At 39.6% G+C, this 16,508-nt stretch overlaps 1 long non-coding RNA gene across 4 annotated transcripts in view; it reads right to left on the reverse strand.

Annotated features, from left to right (window-relative positions):
* Nucleotides 1-16,508, reverse strand: part of LOC123571918 (uncharacterized) — a 798,252-nt gene that overhangs the window by 290,102 nt on the left and 491,642 nt on the right. For all 4 annotated transcript variants that reach the window (XR_010584878.1, XR_010584880.1, XR_006696245.2 and 1 more), the window contains one exon: nucleotides 4,052-4,118. This is a non-coding gene — a long non-coding RNA (uncharacterized lncRNA). The remainder of the gene's footprint in view (nucleotides 1-4,051; nucleotides 4,119-16,508) is intronic.

A 16,508-nucleotide genomic window follows, 5' to 3' on the forward strand; every position in this document is an offset into this window, starting at 1 on the left:
TCTAAGTTTTGAAAAATTCCTTCCACATCCCTTCTAGTGTAGGTCAGAGCTGAGAGAAAAATGTTCCAGCTGGTGTGGGTGGTACCAGCACATGCTTCTCTGAGAAGATTTCTTTATTGGAATTCATGCAAATATATTTTGGGTTTGAGGGAGCTGGGAGAGAGAAGGATGTCTAGACAGTCAGCCCAAGCAGTGTGGATGCCTTAACCAAGCAATAGCCAACCAGAACCCTCCCCTTCTCTATACCCTTCATCCTATACCCCTAACCTCATGAAACCTGAGAGTACAAAAATATTATCAAATAAATGTAATATGTATATATTATACATGTGTGTGTGTATATATATATCAGCACATACAATAACATCACAAAAAATAATTTCAAGACAAAAAGTATGACTAGAAAGGAAGTCACTGTCTAATAATAAAAGACCCAATTTGCCAAGTAGAAATAACATTTTCAAACTTAATGAACCAAAAAAATTACCTCACCAAAAAAAAAAAAAAAAAAAAAAAATCGACAGCACTACAAGAACAATCTGGCAAATCCATCATCATAAAAAGAGGTTTTGACAATTGAACACTGATAAGTGGCATCTATAATTGTGCCTTCACAAATAGTATCTGACCACAGTACTGATCACAAATGGAAGTTCAGTGAAGGGAAATTTCCCAGAGTCACACACAGCCAGCAGGTGGCCAAACTTTGATTCAAATCCAGGCTCACCTGACTCCAAAGTCAAAGCACTTTCCAGTAGAGCTTGCTAGCAAGAACTAGAAAAGGGATTGCAAAAGAGATATTATACTTTAATGTACATAATTCACTAGGTTGACTATTTTTCCTCTCCTCAGCAGCAGTTAGTTGCTATTTTTCCCCACCTGTTAATTACTCGGGTTTGTGTGGGGGCGGATTTGGCTTCCCGCGGCAGCCCAGGCAGGTTGTCACACTGTCAAGGATTCCTCCATTAACAAGCTGTCAGTGCACTGCCAACAGCCGCCATTTGGTTTGTTCAGGGAGAGGGAGCTCTGGTGTGGAGACTTGGCTCTATCATTTAGAGGAATTAAAAAAAATAAGGCAAGAGGCAGATGTCTTCCAGTCTGTTCCTCCACAACAGATTCAGGGATATGGCGTGGGTTTGCACTGCGAGGAGGAGAGAATAAGGCTTTTAAAATAAGTGTCAAGAAATAAAAAGCTGAGCATAAAGGAATGAAGGGCGAGAATGATGCACTTGAAAATGCAGTCTTTCCTTTCTTCCAGACTTCCCATGGGACAAGTTTCTAAATAACACTAAAAGTGGACTTTTCAAACTCAAACTTTAAAAATGGTTCAAAAGCCACGGTTTCGATTTTTAAAGCGAAAGGTGCCATTTGCCTGCAACCTTTTCGAAGTCACCCTAATGAAATAGTGGGAAAATTTTCCAGTCCACGGAGGCACTTTCTGAAGCCTGTGTCCTTTCTGTTAATTAGCACAATTAACCTCTAAGCTGGCAAGCCCCCGCCCCCCCCCCCCCCCCGGCTTGCCACTAATAGGCCCATAGAAATGTCAGATTTTCAAAGGGCTTCAAATAAGTGAATGGGAAAGTCCAGCTTTTGAGCAACTACATTTAGAGCTGGGGGTCTCTAAGAAAATCTTTTTTCTGCACCTGCAGACTATACTCCTGACTCCTTACCTACAACTTCCAGCACTTGTGCTCACTGAAATGCACTGGAATTCTCTCCAACCAATGAGATTTCACAACCAGCACAAAACGCTTGTTTCCAAAAATTCTATCAAAGCTGCCTTTGTTGTAAAAGTGAGATTTCAGCACTTAGATTTCAGGAAATTAAGAAATACATCCACCTTTGCATTTCTATCCCCTTTTCAGTGCACTGCGAGAAATAACATTATTGTTCAGGCCCAATGAGTCAGTCAAAACTTAACATTAATTTGTGGTGAGGACTTCAGTTGGTTTAAGAAAAAAGGAAAGGCAATTATCCTGGCCTATACCATCACTGAAGTATAAAAAAAAGGTCTCTCAGTAGCAGAGTGGGATGTATGTTTGCAGGTTATACAGACATCATGAGCAATGGGAAAGAGGGAAAAGACTTGAAGATCTCCAAGCAGCAGCAGTGATCCAGCAGGATTCATTCCAAACATCAAAGAGACTCCCCTCAAAAAGAACTTGAAAGGCAAACAAACAATTCAAGTTTTCCCCACATCTCAACTCTAGCTGTGTCCTATTTCACGCCCCCCGCCCCCAGCACCCCAATACCCAGGTTGTCTCCTTGGAAACTTCTCTGAATGTTCTCCTATGAGACTTTCAGTTCCAAGCAAAACAGAAAACAAAGTGTTAGGTTTCAATCATGCAGTAACCAAAGGTGGTTCCCCTTTAGTAGTGAGTGCTAAGAATCTTAGAAGCAACACTTTCAAAAATATTATTCCAGTGTCTTCTAATCTCAGCTATGTTATAGAACAGAGATTGGAAAACTAAAGCCTATGGGTCATATCTAGTCTGTTACCTAGCTGTGTAAATAAAGTTTAATGGAAACACAGTCATATTCATTTGTTTACATATTGTTTATGGCTGCTTTTGTGCTGATAGTTATAACAAAACTAATAGTTATAACAGCAAAACTAATAGTTATAACAAAGATTGTAGGGCCTACAAGCCTGAAATATGTACTACCCTTTACAGGAAAAACCTCTGGGTTCAAAACACGTGCAAATTCTGGATAAAATGTTCAAAATAAATTTTTAAGGAACAGGTGGGATGGCAAGAAAATTAGTCAAAAATGACCCCCACAAAAGAAGTCACAAAAGTGAGTGGGCACTTAAGATAGTGAATGACCTTGAAGATATAAGATCGTCATACAAAGGAACCTGCAATCAGTGACACCCACAAAACCTGGAACCCTAAAAAGTGACAACCTCACCAGGCAAACTAGCAAAGAACCTATCTCAAAAAAAGTGACAGTAAGGAAGTTTGCCTCATTTAGCCTTGTTTCTGAGTAAAGGGGAAGGAAATCTCCCCTGAGAATTTATAACCACTACCCAACCCTCAGGCAAAATTGGAGCTAAAATTCACACTGTCAATGTGGCATAAAAACATAACTTAAACTAATTGAGATTGGTAGTATCCCCACGGCTCAGCAAGAGCTAATGCAAGTCCTCTTTGGAGGAATGCACCTTACATACAAGCCTTAAGAAATTTCAACTTACAATGTTCAATAATTAGGAATATGAGCTCACAATCAGAATTACTTAACACATGAGAAAAATAAGCCACTTGGGGTCAGTAAACAACAAAATCAATTCTACCAATAACAGCAGCAATAATAATAAAAAGAGCTAACACTTGTATAGGTTACTCTGTAGTGTGCTAGATACTCGTCTTAAGAACTTTACATTTATGAAATCCTTCAAATCTTCAAAATAATCCAATGAGTAACAATTACTTTATCCTCATTTGCCAAATGAGGAAAGTAAAGCACAGCATCTTCAAATTTTAGAATGATTAGATTCACATAAAATCTAAAAAATATGTGTGTGATACACTTGAGGAAATAAATGTCATTAAAATCGTGTCTCAAAATGACCCAACATATTTGAAAGACTCAAAGAAAACTTGTAGAAATGAAAAATATAATAAATGAAAATAAAAACTCAAAAGGTAGCTTAAATCACATATAGACCCAGTTGAAGCATGAATTACTGAACTAGAAATAGTCCCAGAATGACCGAGAATTACTCAATTGGAAGATAGATGCCAAAAAACAAAACAAAACAAAAAAAACCTACAATGTAGCACAGAGATAAAAAGTATAATCAGAGATGATGAGACCTAAGACTTGCCTAACTGGAATTTTAAAAGGAAATAATAGGCTGTTAGATAGATAATATTTGAAGAGCTAATGGTTTAAGATTTTCCAGAATTGATAAAAGACAGAAGTTCTCTAATCATTAATTAGGATAAATAAAAAGAACCCCATGCCAAGACACACATGCAATGAATCTGCCAAACACCAAGAAACAAACAAGGTCTTTAAAGGTCCCCAGAGAAAACCAGATTACCTCCAGAGTCATGATGTGTAGACTGATGGCTGACTCCCAGCAGTAATGGTGGAATCCATTTAACGTACTGAAATAAAAGAGCTGTCAATTAGGAACTTTATAACCATTAAGGCAATATTTTTTAAATGTGCATAAGATAAAGACAGTTACAGACAAACAAAACATGGGTTAGGTTCCAACAGGCATTTAATAAAGTAATTCCTAAATAATATACTTGAGTAATATTTACAATAAAGTGTATTCTTTAGAAACAGGATAGAAGAAAAATAATTTCAAATGGAAGATTAGAGATCTACTAATGAATAGTGAGCAAAGAAAATAATTAAAATGTGGATAAATCTAAACACATTTAATCGTAAAAGCAATGATAGCAATGTCCCTTTTGTGTGTTAAAATGTGAATAAAATATAAAAAAGTTTTTGGATAAAAATATATAGATTCTGGGAGAGTATCTGAGAATGAAATATTTCAAATTTTCTCCTTTTTGGGGCAAAAGGCCAATTTTTTATTTATTTTAGACTTTGTTAAATTACATACATGCTAAAAACTTACAGTAACCAATTACATAAAATAAATGGAATTTTAAACCTCCAAAATAATTCAAGAAAACTAAGGAAATCACGAGGGTGGGGGAACCTCATTTGATTCAAAGGAAAAAGAAATTTAAAGCTAGACAAATGGAAAGTGTAAAATAAGAGAATGGGAATAAATCCAAATATATCAGTAATCATTGTGAATGGAAATTGACTAACCCTATCGGTTAAAAAGATATAGTCAAATTAGATAAAAACATACCTAAAACATGAGGGCAAAGAAAAGCTGTGAATTAAATGTGTAAAAAATGTATTAAGCAAATATCAGCACATGAAACTGTATCACACAAAATCAGATTTTAGGTAGAAAGCATTACTGCTTATTAACAAGGTTGCTTCATACTGATTTTTTAAAACTCAATACTCCTTCCAAGAAGAGATCACAATTTCAAACTTTTATATGTCTGAAAAACATAGGCTCAGAATATAAAACTCAAAATTTAATAGAACTACCTAAAGAATTAGACAATTCCATAGCATGAGATTTTTAACACACCTCTTCCCAAGTAGGAACAACAAGTAGAAAACAAGGTCAGATGAAGAAGATTAGGACATCATAAATAACAAATTTCATCTAATGAATTTACAAAATGGATTTATATGTAATACACATAGAAGACATTTATAATAAATTTATTATTTATATCCTTCAGCCCAAGATTGAAATACATTATTTTCAAGAATTCCTTGGTTGGCAGTCAAATGGTAAGAGTTCATCTGTTTAAAAAGATGTTGACAGTAATTGTGGCAGAAAATTATGATGGCTAGAATTAACATAGTGGAACTGTGGACAAATAAAGGTGAACAATTTTAAAAGAGATTAAGAAGGATATTCATAGGACTTGGTGACTGATTAAATGTTGAGTATAAGAGACAGGAGGAGGCAAGGAAGAGATCCTGTCTCCAGATTGAAAAAAATGTGCTGGATTGTGTTCTATTCTCTGAGTCAGGGAAAAACAGGAGAAATACATTCAGAGTTCCAGGGGGTGAATTCCATATGGGATGTGGTAATTTCGAGGTCCAAGAAGCATAGCAAAGATTCAATAGGCTGTTGGTTTTATAGTCAAAAAATCAACTAAAAATTTGCTTTGGAGATATTGTTTTATGGCATTTGTTGTTAGAATATTGATATTAATTTAAATATTTGGATAAGAGGATATGACATGGTAACATGAGTAGATTGAGAAGAAAACACTACTATGGAAGAGACAGATGAAATAGAAGGCTATATTAGTTATCTATTACTACGTAACAAATACTCCACAACTTAGTGACTTTTATTTACTCATACTTTGCAGCTTGGCAATTTGTGCCAGGTTTGTTCAGGTGTTTTGTCCACTGATCTCACTTGCAATGACTCATATAGCTACAGTGGATTGGTGACTCAAATGGACTGATTCATCTAAAACAGTCTCCTTTCTTCTGGTTATTAGGAGTCAGACTATCCTAATTCCCTTTCATGTGACCTTACTAGCAGGTTAGCTCCATGAAGCACATCCACACTATGGGTTCAGAGTTCCAATCAGTCAGAGGAGAACAAACCTATTGTGCAGGCACTTTTTAAGTTCTTGTTTGCATCATATTTGCTAATTTCTCTAAATCCTATTTGCTAATTTCCTTAAAGAAAATCATGCGATTATTATCAGATTCAATGGATACAGAAATAAACTCCATTTCTTAATTGAGGATCAACAAAGTTGCATTGTACAGGGACAAGTGCACATGGATAAGAGACATTATTGAAGTTATCTTTGCAGTCTACCATGAGATCCAGCAAAGAACTACTAAGTTGGAGAATTGTGTGCAGAAATCCCAAGAGCATCTTAATGCACAATCCAAGGGGACAGAGTTTGGAGAATGATGAAGTGGTTCCCCATGTCAAATACTGTCAAAAGGTCAAATAAGACAAACCTGAAGATAAGTCACAGGATTTATTAACAAAGAGACTGCTAGTGCTCTTATCAGCAACAGTATGCAAGTGGTAAGGGCAGAACTGCAGAGGATTGAGGAGGGAATTAAAAGGGAATAAATGCAAAGCGCTCATTCAGGAAGCCTAGTCTTGAAGAAGGAGTGAAGACTACAGCAGTAAGAGAAAGTAGGATGACCAAATAGTCTTGTTCCTCTTTACTATAAGACACACATAAAACTGAGCACCATTAAGAGTTAATAGAAGCGGCCAAAGGAGAGGAGTATCAGGTGCAGCTGCAGGAAAGAGAGAAGTAAAAATGATGAAGATTGACCTTTAGACCTTGCTGTAACAAGAAGAAAGGTGAAAGCTATCAGAAATTGAAGGTGACTAAAAGCAAAGAAAGATGTAAGTGCCTACCCACTTTCATACTGTCCTATGCAAGGGCCCAGTGTGTGGCTTTTCTCCACAAGTTACAGCACAAATAGACTTTAGTTGATAGAACATAAGTTTGGAATAAAAACAAACCTGACCTTAACACACATTAACTGAGCAGCCTGGTGAAAGTAATTGAACATTGCTGATAATCTATGTTTCAATCCATGCATAGAATCACAACAGACCGACATTGTTTGTGAGGATTATATGTGATAACATATCTGAAGATAACATACAACTTCAGTTTTCTCCTCCCTCAACGGCTCCAGCTCACCAAATGGGTTGCATGGCATTAAGCAAATTGTGACACCTTTCTGAGTTCTCCATCTATAGAAGTGCAGACTGACAAATGGGCTTTCTAGGCTCCTTCCAACATTGATGTTTTCGATATCTTTAGGTCTCAGGAATGTTTTCAACCAATAACCTAGCAGGCATTTGGAAAAAGGACAAGTTTATATGATGGCAGAGAAAAGGCCCAGAGTGGACATCCTGGAAGCTCCTGGAAACCATGAACAATGCTGTGCAGGCTTTGAATGAAAAGGCAAGAATCACAGAGACTGGTGAACAAAGAAGTCGATGTGGTGACTTGATGGCAACCTTACTGAGCGAAGTAGTTTTCTAGAAATTGTACAATCCTTCTCTGGAGCTGGCAACCTGACAGCTGCCAAAGCTCATGCCTCTCCTCATCCAGTAAATATTTACCAAATGCCTATTATGGGCCAAGCACTCCGCTAGACATTTGGGGTATAATAGTGATCAAAGGCATCATTTTGAGGAGCTAATATTCTAATAAAATATATGTTATATGGTAATAAGTGCTATAGAGAAAAAAATAAAGCAAGGAAAGGGAGGGGGGAGCTGGTGGATAGATGCAGGTGTTACTTTAAATAAAACTGTCAGAGAAGGCTTCACTAAGAAAATAATGCTTACGGAGAGACCTAAGAATGATGAAGGCAACAGCCATTTGGACATTTGGAGAAGTTGAAACCAAGCAGAGGAAACAGTAAGTGTCAAGGCAGGAACGTATCAGGTATGTTCAAGCCCAAATTCAGGAACAACACTTGTCATAGCCACAATGCACAACATTATGAGACTCCTTTCTAGATATTTGCAGAGAGCTCAGTTGATATAATAAGTATTAAAAAATCAAATAGATTCAGGGTCTCACAACTCTGACCCTAGCTGTCCCCTTGCTACACACAGCCATGGGTTACTTGCAATGCGGCATGATATTTACACTGATTTATCATAAGTTCACATAGCCTCTAGATATGGTTTCCTTGGCAACCATACTTTTCTTCTTGTTATATTAGTTTCCTTTTCTTTTTAACAGATAAAACTATTAGTTGGGAAATCTGTTTTGTTCTGCTGTAAGCCCTTTCCCTATTAACACTACCCAAAACATACTTTAAGATTAAAGCTTTTTCCTTTGGAGAATAAATTCCACATTTCAGCATAGCCATCCAGTCACCAGGATTATTTACTCCTGCATAGCAGTGACCCCCTAACTTGCAGCTTCTCCCTCATACTTTCTTATGCCCCCAATTTTATTTTTGCTTCTATGTGATAAATTTCAGGCAATCTGGAGCCAACAAGAAGCAAATTTTGAGATAAGGACGTAAAGGTGTTAAAAAGCATTTATTATGAGCCCAAGGGTGTCTACTTAAAATGCTGATGTTCTGTTATCCACCTGATGTAACTGAGAAGCTGAGAATATGGAGTGGTGAATTTCATTCCATGGCTCTTCACAATTTTCAAAGTCTTTTCATATGCCTTAATTTACTGTCACATGGTTCCCTCCCTCACTATTGACCTCCTAATTGCTAAATTCCATGGAAATTCTGGGTTTCCACTCACCCTGGCCTCCCGGCAGCATTTGAAGCTCTTGACACATTTGCTATGTCCTCAGCAATGTGATTCTATTCAGTTTCTTCCCATCACTTTCTTTACTAGACCTCATTGGTAGACATCTCTTTCTTAACACACGCCAGTTTTGGTGTTTCCTTGAGTTCTGGCCCAGCCCTTTTTACTGTAAGATATCCAAATCCTCTTGAGTCCCCTGCCTTTGCATATGCCAAGGATTCCCAAACATAGCCTGTAGTCCTAATCACATATTCTCCACTCATCTGGCTCTAAGTTTCCAGTTGTCCGGAGGACCTGGGAGTCTAACAGGTGCCAAAAACTCAACAAGTCAATAACCAAATGGTTTATATCCAGTGCCTTTGCACATGATGTTCTGTATTGACTTTCTTTCTCTCATCCCCACTGTGGCCCCTACTAGTACATTTTCACAACCCATTCCCTATTCAGACTTTTGCTCAGACATTGTGTCCTCTGTGATCCTTCCCACAACAATAATCAATTTCTCCTTTATACTTCTTCTGCAATAAATAACTTTGTACTATTACTGCAATGAACATCTATCACTGCATATACACACTATGCTGTTATTTTTCTTGCACTAGGATTTTTAAAGTCATCAGTGGTTTTGTTGATCTATATTTCCTCAGTGCCTAAAACTGCAGTCTATAAATGTGTATTGAATAATAAAAGGAAGAAGGGGGGAGGGAAGGAAGGAAGGAAGGATTGACAGGAAAGAGGGGAAAAGAGAAAAGAAAGAAGAGTGTCTTAATCAACTTTTGTTGCTTGTAACAGAATACCTTAAACTGGATAATTTATAAAGAAACAAAATGTATTTCTTACAGTGCTGGAGGCTGGGAAGTCAAAGAGGCACATCTGGTGACAGCCTTCTTGTTGGGTCACCAACAAGAAGAGTCCCAAGGTGATGAACAACATCACATGACTTGAGAGTTGAGTGTGTTAATATGCTATATCAGGTCTCCCTCCTCTTATAAAACCACTAATGCCACTCTAATGATAAACCATCAATCCATTAATCCATTATCCATGAATGAACTAATCCATTCATGAGGGTTCTACCCTAATCACTTCTTAAAGACCCCAGCTTTTAATATGCCATGTTGGAGAATTTCAACGTGATTTTCTGAGGGGACAAACATTCAAACCATAGCAGGAGTTCTCAAAACACATCTTAATTTATATATAGAAAAAAACAGATTCCAGGAAATTTTAAAACTTGTCCAAATCCCCATGGCTAGAAACTGCAATTCCCACACTCAGATGCAGCCTTTTGATTCCAAATGACCAGCACTTTCCTCCTACACTACAGGAGCCTCAGCTGCCACTTTTCCTTCTGTTTTGCTAGAAAATAGCATGGGCATTTTAAAAAAGATAAACCAGGAAGGATAATTCTTTTGGCTCACAACTGGGACAGGACTTTTCACCCAGCCTTTCCCTGTGCTTCTGCAACTTAAGAGGGAAAAAGTATGTTGATCTCAGCAGTCAGCAGGAAGTCATCAAAGCATTTCTCTGAAAATCCTACAGGATTGAAGGTGTCCAGACACATCTAACCCCGTGATAGTTTCATAGTATGCAATCCCAAGTGAACAAGTTGGGAAATGAAAGGTTGTGAGCATGGCTCACTTCTGCCATCCCTGTCTCTGGCATTGCAGTAGCACTGCTTTTAGAGCTTTTGGAGCCCCTTGATCCTCTGCCCTATGGAAGCACTCCATTCAATGCCAGTCCAATGGCTAAATCCAGTGGGCAAAATGAATACACTGACTGTTTCTGTCTACTAGAGTTTCCTTGATAATGAGTGAGCTTAAGAGGATGAGGATGGGAAGAAGAGAAGGGTCTGGTTCTGTCCTCACTCCTCCCCAGGCAGCTTGGTCCTGGCCTGCTTCAATGCGCACAATGTGTCAAGTGAAACGTTGGCCAGAAGTCCTGACAAACTCAGCCTCCTGCTGCTCAGAGTCCAGATTGGGGCCCTTACTTCCTCATGGGCAAGAACTAGTTACAAGGGAAGGGGAGCAGCACAGCAGGGTGACTGCCAGAAGGCAAAGGCTTCTTTAGAGTTCAGTGCTGAGTGAGCTTCTCACTCCCAGCAGGCCCGTCCAGTTATGAAATTTTGCCTCCATTTGGAGGCTGTGGCAGCAGTGAAGGTACATAACTCAGCTCTCTTACTTTGAGAAAGGACTTTCCTTTCAGCTGCAAGGACTGCATTTATCTGATGGCCTCCAGCTGTTGAGTGCTCTGATTTCACCTCAGTTTCAAGGAAGGCTGTACTCTTCCAGGGCAGCACCCAGGTATGGCGGGTGTTCTCGGACCTGGACATTTCAGTCCTATGCAGGACTCCTCCAGTGGATAATCCTTGCCCTGGGGCTATTTTTGGGTTGGTCAAGGCTTTATGAAATCCGCACTACAGTCAGAATTTCCCTCCCGCCTCCACACTCTGTCACAGGCTTTGCACTCCAGTCTTTTGCGCTCCTAACTCTGTATCAGTACTTGCTTCCAGAAGAATCTAAATGACACAGTGGTCTCTCCTGGGATCCTGCCATTTATCTGTGCTTCCCAGTGCTTTTTACTCTTCTTTTTCTATTTGGTGATATTTTTACTCTACCTATCTAATGATATTTTTGCTCTGTTTATCACTATCCATTCATCAGTTGGAGGTTGACTGTGGCATAACTGGGGAAAGAAGACATCATTTTCAAATGCAACGTTAACTTTGTGTACTAAAAGAGAAATTACTTCACTAAGGATAATTACTCAGACTAACATTCTAACCTCAACACCCATTGTATGGCTTCCAGTTGTTTGCACTCATGGACACGGGCCTGAGCTCTAAAGGACTGTCCTTGTCCTGCCGCCACTTTAAAAAGTTCTAATTGTCAACTCTCCTAGCTTTATCTGGGCATTCAAACACTGATTCTTAAAATGACAAATTACTGGCACAAACAAAAAAGATTCAATATGAAGACAAATTTGGGTTTTTTCCTTTCCAAAATGTCGTCTATTTTTGCCTCTTTAATCTTATTACTAGCTGGGTAGAAACTTTGAGTTCACAGCCCCTTCCCCTGAGGGGAAATAAGAGAGGAGAATTCCTTTGGTGGTAGGAGGGGGCATTAAAAAGTTGAAGGGAAGAAGTAGGATGGAAAGTATCCTATGGGTTAATTCACAACTCATTTTTGTAATGGAAGCTGTTGAGGTTCCTCCCTGCATCCTTTCGCGAGCCAGTGCACCCATCCCTGGATGACGTGAGTACTGGCTGCTTGTGACTCTCTGACTCCTGCCCCCTCCTCTGAAGAAATGACATAAGCTGATCTGCAGCTGACCTGCCACCACCCTGGGCTATAATCAGAGACTTACTGAGATGGAGGCCTGAATAACTGGCCCCCATTCCTAAGGTAAGTTTTTTTCCTTCAGGCCAGTTCTTTGCATCCTAAAAAAACTTCTCTACAAAATAATCACTGTGGTAGTGGCCATGCTATTTGTGAAACTGGTAAGAAATTGGCATCAAGTTTGCCTTAATTCACAGTATAAAAAAGGTTAATTTATTAATCTATCCATTTACCCTACATTCATTTAGGATGTACTCCCTACATAACTCTATGCAATGTTGATCTCAACATTATGGCTTAAAAAATTAATGGCTTAAAATAATGATAACCTTCATTTTTCTCATGAATCCAAAATTTGGGCAGAAGTGTCAAAGATAACTTATCTCTGTTCCACGTGACATTAGCTGAAGCACCTCAAAGGCTGGGAACATTCTCATCCTTTCAATGTGGCAGCTGATGCTGGCTGGTGACTGAGCCCTCCACTGTGACTGAAACTACCACACATAGCCTTTCATATAACTGCTAGGCTTTCTTACAGCATGTTGGCTAGGTGCCCCAAGAGAACCAGGCAGAACTTGTATCATCACTATGACAACCTCAGAGTCTCACAGCATCCTTTCCACCATAGTCACAGGCCTATCCAGATTCAAAGGAAGAAACTGCTTAGTGGAGGCATGTCCATGTCACACTGTAAAAGGTCATTTGGAATGGGAGATATATACATATATGCAGCCAACTTTGAAAAATACAATCTACAACAAAAATATAAGAGGTACACCCAAAGCCAGTTGACCTTTATAGCCACTTTCATAGGGTGATGTGAGTATAAGCCAGAAAGCAAGAGTAGGAGTGAGCCCAGGGAAGTATGGTAACAGCATACCCAGCCTTCCTAGGCTAGAGCAGAAGGCCGAAGGGATTGTCATTTTCATAACATCCCTGAGAATGCAGTACCCACTGGCTGTGTACATCAGACGCTGTCTTCTCTCTGCTTCTCCAATCATGGCAGAAACTGTTGTAGCCAGGTGAGTTCATTTTATGGTTGACTCCCTTTTTTTAGGTAAAGGAAAAATACCAGGTGAAATTAAATTTAATTAAGGATTCTTGAACAGATAGAAACATGGAAAAGGAAATTGAAAACCCTTGCAATATCTTATTATAGAGAAGCAATTGAAGCTACGCATTCCTCTAATGTCCAGGATTGCCAAAAGTAGTAATTTTTTCATTATCCCTCACGTTTCTTTATTGAGCATATTTCTTTAAAGAAATCAGAGCCACAAGAAACAAATTGGTCTGTCCTATTAGTCCTGATATCTATGTAGTAGGCAGGAGGCAGAGAAAATAAATTACAAAGGGCATGATCTTCAGTGCCAGCAGAGTTTGAGTCCAAATCTTAGTCTTACTGTTTATTAACTTTACAACCCTGGGCAAGTTGCTTAAACTCTTTGAACCACATGCAGCAAATATTTATTGAGTGCCTATGCAAGCCAAGCAATGTTTTAGGTACTGAAGACAAAACAAAACAAACAACATCAAAACACAAAGTCCCTGCCTTCACGGAGCATTCATTTTAGAGAGAGAATAAACAAAAAACAGTTTATGTCAGTGGTGATAAGTGCTACACAGAAAAAAATAATACCGGAGAGAAAGAACAAAGCATGAAGAGAATAGGGTAAAATTGGACAAGTAAGACCTCTCTTATGAGAACCTGGAGGAAGGGAGGGAGAGAGCCACATAGATGTCTGAGGAAAGAACACACCATAAAGAGGAAACAAATGCAAAGGGCCTGAGGTTCCATTGTGCTTGTCATGTTTAAGGAAGAGTGACAAGAAACCCCAATGAAGTCGAAGTGACGAAAGTAAGTACAATGGAGGGGAAAGATGGAAGAGGAGATTGGGAAATAGAAATGTATGTAGCCAGACCATGGAAGGCTTCATAGGCCACAATATGGATGGTAGGTTTACTGCAGAGCATGGCAAGCCATTGGATGGCATTGGACAGAGAAGTGATATGATCAGACCTTAATGTTTGTCATGGATCACTTTGGCCACTGGGTGGAGAGCAGGGAGTCAAGGGTGGAAGTAGGGATACCAATTAGGAGACTATTAAAGCAGTCCAAGTGAGAGATAGTTGTGGCTTGGATCAGGCAAGTAAGGAAATAAGAAATGGTTTGATCCTGTTTGTATTCTGAATATAAGAGCCAAGTGAATGTGCTGATGGAACAGAAATACAAGTATGGGAAGGCTGTTATGAGAATAAGACAAATAATGTGTGAAGTACCTTGCATACTGCCACATTCTCAGAGAACACAATTTGCCAGCCCACTTCTGCCCCACACTCCTACATTTCTTACAAGTAAAGCAAAATCCCTGAGAATTCACATGATATGTTGGAATGATAGGAAGGAAGAGAGGGGAGAGGAAGTTCCTGCTTTAGGGAGCACAGACACAGCTGCCTTCCTTCCTCCCAGGTTGCCAAAATTCATTCCACCCTGGAGCACCCTAGCTAACAGGAAACTAGAAATCCTACTCAGGTCAGAAACAGTATGGCGATTCCTCAAGGATCTAGAACTAAATGTACCATATGACCCAGCCATCCCATTACTGGGTATATACCCAAAGGATTATTGGTATATACCCAAAGGATTATAAATTATGCTGCTATAAAGACACATGCACGCGTATGTTTATTGCAGCACTATTCACAATAGCAAAGACTTGGAATCAACCCAAATGTCCATCAGTGACACATTGGATTAAGAAAATGTGGCACATATACACCATGGAATACTATGCAGCCATCAAAAAGGATGAGTTTGCGTCCTTTGTAGGGACATGGATGCAGCTGGAAACCATCATTCTTAGCAAACTATCACAAGAACAGAAAACCAAACACCGCATGTTCTCACTCATAGGTGGGAATTGAACAATGAGATCACTTGGACTCAGGAAGGGGAACATCACACACAGGGGCCTATCATGGGGAGGGGGGAGGGGGGAGGGATTGCATTGGGAGTTATACCTGATGTAAATGACGAGTTGATGGGTGCAGCACACCAACATGGCACAAGTATACATATGTAACAAACCTGCACGTTATGCACATGTACCCTACAAGTTAAAGTATAATAATAATAAATTTAAAAAAAAAAAAAAAGAAAAATTAAAAGTGTTCTCTCTCTACCTCAGCCCTTTGCATATGCCACTTTCTCCCTCTCAAATACTCCTTTCTTTGGTTCTGCATCTGGGACCTGCTACTGATCCTTTAAGAGTCAACTTGTAATTAGAGAGCGATTTTCAGGACTCCTAACCTCACGTTGTCCCTCTTCCTTGTATGTCAGATACTGCCTCTGACGCTTCCCCATGAAGCAGAAGCTTGCCATTACTTCACACTTTACGACACAGGGATCATGGCAGGATGGAAAATCCATCCACATTACCTTTTTTGTCTACAAAGACAATGTTGTTTCTTCGTTTGTTATGTAACTGGTATGTTCTTCCTCACAAGCATCCCCCAGGTGAGTAAAATAAGAAAACTAAATTTAGTCTAAGCTGTGATTCTTGGATCTGATTCCAAATGTAAAGACTCTGTTGAATTAAGCTAAATGCTCAGAGATCCTCAGAGTCTCTGCCATGTCTAAATCTACACTTGTGGTAGGGTCGCCTCACCTCTCCCTACAGGCAAGTGACTGTCCCCATGGCAAGTCTCTCCTCTCAGCACACCTCCTCTCCCTTCGCAAGTTATGTTCATGCCACTGGAAAACCAAAGGTAATTCAGGGTTGCCAACTTCATCCCAGCCACAGCTATGGCCATTGGACTCCTTTATCCCCATTTCCATTTCCCTTCCTCCTTCCACATCTGCCAGAACTAGACAGAGTGGATTTTCCTCCCCATTTTTTCTGGATTTGCAGTGACCTCCCATGCACAAAATTCTATGACCAACTCTCTTGAGATTTCTGAAGCTCTTCTTATAGGCTCTATCTCATCCCCCTGAGTGTATTATCAGGTGGGTGGACTGTGGGGAAGGGAATCTAGTGTCCTTGAATTGATCCGGTGCCCTCTGACTCTCTTCTGGCTTAGGCTGTGAAGAGGTAGGGCTAGGCTATGCCCTAGAGTGTATTCCCTCAGGGGAGGTCAGTACCACCCCAAGCATCCAGCCAGAAGCTGCTATGATGTCCCTGGCTGGTGTGACTAGCCTCTCTGTTTCTTCAAGAGCTGGAAGTACTATTCCCACCTTGGACCCTCCCTGATGCCTCTCAGGGATCCTCAAAGTCTCTACCATGTCTAAATCCACACCTCCTATAGGGTCATCTTCCCTCTCC

The sequence above is a fragment of the Macaca fascicularis genome, chromosome 2 (genome assembly GCF_037993035.2).
Source record: "Macaca fascicularis isolate 582-1 chromosome 2, T2T-MFA8v1.1".
Taxonomy (NCBI): Eukaryota; Metazoa; Chordata; class Mammalia; order Primates; family Cercopithecidae; genus Macaca; species Macaca fascicularis.